A 4504-nucleotide genomic window follows, 5' to 3' on the forward strand; every position below is an offset into this window, starting at 1 on the left:
GTATTTATGAAGCCCCCACTATTTATTGAATAAATGATTAAATCAATACAATGCCTGGCACATAGTCAATTCCCAGTACATGCTGCTGTTTTTATCATCATCGTTATTATCACTGTTATCTCTAGATCTCTCCCACCACCGCCACCCAGTACCCAAACCAAGACCTGGCACCTAGTAAGAGCTCAGTAGCAGCTTGGTGAATTAAATTCACTGTCCTATGTGGACTGGTGCCCCTAACCATTAACACCTGGTCATCCCTCAAAGTTTAGCTGCAATGGAGACTTACTGATTCCTTACTTTGGCCTTTGTTCTGAAAATCCTTAGGTCTTTAAGTGATACCAGAATTGTATATAAATGTCATATTATGTCACTTTGGTGGAATTTCTCAGTTTTCAAAACGATAAAGAGGGTGAGTCCAGCAGTTCAAATTCTGTGACTTCGGATCAGTTCTGGGCCTTAGAGGAATGGCAGGTGCCTGGGCTCTGGGCCCAGCATTTTTTTATCTATCTATTTATTTGTTTGTTTGTTTGTTTGTCTATCTATCTATCTATTTATTTATTTAATTTTATTTTTTAGGCGAGGCAACCCTTGGTTGACCTCACAGATTGCAAGGACATTGTCAGCTTACAGTCGCTTATTTTTTTTTTTTTTAATTTTTTGACACCTACAGCACCTGGTCTTCCTAGGTGGTCTCCCATCCAAGTACTATCCAGGCCTGACCCTGCTTAGTTTCCGAGATCAGATGAGATCGGGCTTGTTCAGGGTGGCATGGCCGTAGACTTTGGCCCAGCATCTTCATGGGCTTTAGAGACCCAGCGCCAGAACTAAGAGCCTGCTCTTTACAACTCAGATTATCCTCTGAAAAGGTTTCTGCTCGGAAGGGGGTGGATGAGAGCGAGGAAATTTAATAACTCACCAGGAAACTTTCAAACACAATGAGCATCACAGTAATTCAGGAAACTTATCTAGTATGTAGAAGAGACTGAAGTAACTAATGATCCAATAAGAGCCTCTGCCAACCCGGAGATTTAAAGTCTCTTAGAAAGGAGGCGCCTTAACGACACAGGATTCTCGTACTTTTCTCAGAGTGAGGAGGTCATGTTATTGCCATCTAATTTAAGCCCCTCTTGTTCCGATAAACCTAGGTCCCCTCATTCTTTCTTCAAGTGAAAGAAATACCATCCCTCCCTTGATCTATTTCTCTGATGTCTAACGAAGGCAAAGCAGGCAAGAACCACTCAGGAAGCTTTTGATCCAGTTGCCACGTGACTCTACATGCATTCATCCCCCTTGCAGCTCAAGCCCATCCATCCCTCATCCAGGGGCTTCCAAGACACCCGTCCTAAAGCGTGGGCTTTGGGGCTGTGAACAGTGTACAAAGCAGAAGGGCCCTTCTTTGACTGTCCCGGTGTTCTCTCTCATTGTTTCCAAACATACCCACCCCCAAGGGCAGGCCGGCCTCTCTCTCTTTCCTCTCTAGTACCAGGCAAGTTCTGTCTTCCAGAATGAATGAGCTCTCTCCTCTACCCAACCAAATGCTGTTCTTCCAGGAAGAGAGCACTGGCTTTGGAGTAAGAAAGACATTCTCACTTTACGGAAAAATAAGGCTGGGGCCCAGAGACTTAGCAATTGGCCTAAAGTCACACAGCTCATCCCTATCAAGACTCAGAGTTTAAGACCACATGTGTCTGATTCTAAACCCCTTTCCCTTTCCACCTCACTGCTTCTTGGATGGGTGCCCTCCAAGGAATAATAATTAGCACCCAATCCTAAAATAAATTTTGGCGCCAACTTTTAATATAGGGCAGCATGGAAAACTATTTTAAATGAGTACTTACTATGCAGAGAGAGGCCAGTTTCAAAGTAGTTGCCGAACAGAACTGATATCAATAAATATTTGTGTGAGTTCACTGAATGAATACCAATGATGTGAAATTAAGGTAAGTGCATCTTCTGAGAAGTAATGGCATTTTCCATCCTGAGAAAGGAGTTTCTTTGCTCTGTAAACAGATTTACATGAGGATTTTTTTTTAAATGACTCCGCCTGTGTTATTTTCACAACAGCTGTCCTTGGTTTACAGGCTAAGCTGCCCAGGGGCTGGGATTATCTTTGCTACTGAGCCGAGGCAGCCTGTAGTGAAGCCAGATTTTGCCTTTGCCAAGCGTATGAAGTCCAGGGCTTTGTGAAGTTCAAAGCTTCTCTCCATTTCTCTAAGGAAAAAGGATTCCTTTCGAAAAAGGTACAGCCTCTTTGAAGGTGTCTGAAACTTCTGGGCTTGAAGGATAATGTAGACCTCTTCCTGTTTCTCATCCTGACATGTTTGCGTGTTTGCTGTAGAAATGTCTTGCATTAGTTCATCCCAAAGGCGGCCATGAGGCAGGCCTGGCATGAGCCAAAGGCTCATTCAAGAGGAAGAAAGGAGAATTAATTAACGTGTCAGGTGCTGAGCCAGGCATTTTATCCTTGATTTCCTGTTGAATCATCACAGCTCTATTAGGTAAATAGTATTAAGTCTGTTTAAGATAGAAAAATAAGACCGAGAGAGGACCAGTGATCTGCTCCAGTACCACAGCCTGCCAAGTGGCAAAATGGAACTGAAACCTACATCGGCCTGAGTCCAAAGACCATGTTCTTTCTACTCTGCCCTTAGAGGCTTCCTGGACCCACAACTAAATTCATCTTGGCATTGACACCTCTCTCAGTCTGCTCCCTACTTATCTGACTAGCTTTGTTCCCTACACTTTCCTACATCTGCAGTGCCCAGGGAACTTTTAACAAAAAGATGATCACTGGCACCATATCAAACCTACTAATGGCAGGATGCAGCCGTGGGTACTTCTTTAAAGCTCCCAGTCAACAGATATGCTCATCCCTGGTTAAGAATCACTACAATACATGGACCCTTTATCCTAGACAGACTCCACCTCCCATTAGTGCCTTGTATTTCCCCTCTTTCTCATCATTTCCCATACCATTTCCCTAAACTGAGCAATTCCAGTTGCCCTTCAACAACCTCCTACCTCACCTCTCCATCAATCAAAATTCTCTCGGTCATCTTTATAAATCAGCGGAGAAGGGAAGACTTCGGTAAATGTTAAATATTTGGAAAAAATGACCAGTTTAGATGCTCCGCTCACCCACGTACTATGACAAATTACAAAGGAATTAAACCATTGGATACAAAAGTTTCAAGCCTAGGCAAATAGGAAATAAATTTTTTAAATGAAAGGGGAAAAAGCATGGAAGAAAAAGTTTTTATTAAAAAGGGAAAGTATATCAGATTTAACTACATGAAAATGTAAAGTTACTATTTTGAATAAGAAAAGAATATAGAAAAAATGTCTGTTATAAATATGAGAAGCAAATATTAGTGTATTAATATCTTAAAAGGCCATATGGATAAGGGTAAATGCTCTGAAAACTGGAACTCTATCTTGTTTGCTATTATATTTTCTGTGCCAATAGATGCTTAGGCCTATAATAGCAGATTAGTTAATGTTTGTTAAACAAAGTGATATTTTTAAAAGCCTTGAAACTCCAGGAGATATAGAATCAAAAGACATGAAAATAACTCACAAATGAGAAAATATGGTGATTTAACTCATAGAAACATATTGCTAACCTCACTTGTGATATACAAAATAGAAATATTTTAAATACCAATGAGTTATTTTGTCTATGAAATCAGTTGAGATTACAAATATTTATATAATATATAATGCCAAGTAGATAGGATAAAACAGCTCCTTCGTGCTGTCATAGACTCAGCCAGTTTGGAGACTAGCAGAAATGGGAACCAGGTCCTGATAGTATTGAGATGGTTACTGTAATGGGAATTATTGGGTTTGTCTCACCAGCAACTCCCCCTCCCCACTTCTGGCAGACCCCCTAACCCTCAGGCAGTGCATCCACTCTGATCCAAGGGGAAAGTACACGAGTAAAGGCTGATTTAGCCTGCACTGGGATTTCCAAACCAGAGCTGGGTGGAGGCAAAGCCCTCCTTTTTCTTTGGTTATGAATCAGCAAGAATGTGATTCTGGAAAATGCCATCAGCCATATCTCTTGAAATCTGGAGATAGAAAAAAAAAAAAAAAAGCTTGGTTTGCCAAGAGAATCCTGTTGGCACTAGATTCCCTGCTTCCCATCATTCCTGAGGTCATTTTCTGTGTCCCTACTCTTCCCATACATTGATGACCTGAGTCACTCATCCCTTTCCTTTAGTGAACACCAGAGCAGACTCCTTCTGGCTTGCAGGAGCCTATTGTTAAATTTTCAAGAACTTTAGGAACCGGTTGTTAAACAGTTGGAGCTTGAAATTAGCCTTGGTTGAAGTCCTGACTCTGTGGCCATAGGGGAGTTTCTAGCCCAAGGAAATTTTTGTAAACACCGCACATCAGGGCTTTTGTTTCTCCTGGGGTAAAGCATTTACCAGCGCACCACTTTCCTTAAAGTCCCTGGGCTGGATTTCCGTCACTAGCTATCTAAAGAATTTTGGACAATGCA

At 41.7% G+C, this 4504-nt stretch overlaps 1 non-coding gene across 1 annotated transcript; it reads right to left on the bottom strand.

Moving 5' to 3' along the window:
- Positions 1–661: 661 nt before the first annotated feature.
- LOC111736028 lies at positions 662–780 on the bottom strand. The gene has a single exon (XR_002779067.1). It is a non-coding gene; the product is annotated as a 5S ribosomal RNA (ribosomal RNA).
- Positions 781–4504: the final 3724 nt, after the last annotated feature.

This window comes from Pteropus vampyrus, unplaced genomic scaffold (assembly GCF_000151845.1).
Source record: "Pteropus vampyrus isolate Shadow unplaced genomic scaffold, Pvam_2.0 Scaffold16, whole genome shotgun sequence".
Lineage (NCBI taxonomy): Eukaryota > Metazoa > Chordata > Mammalia > Chiroptera > Pteropodidae > Pteropus > Pteropus vampyrus.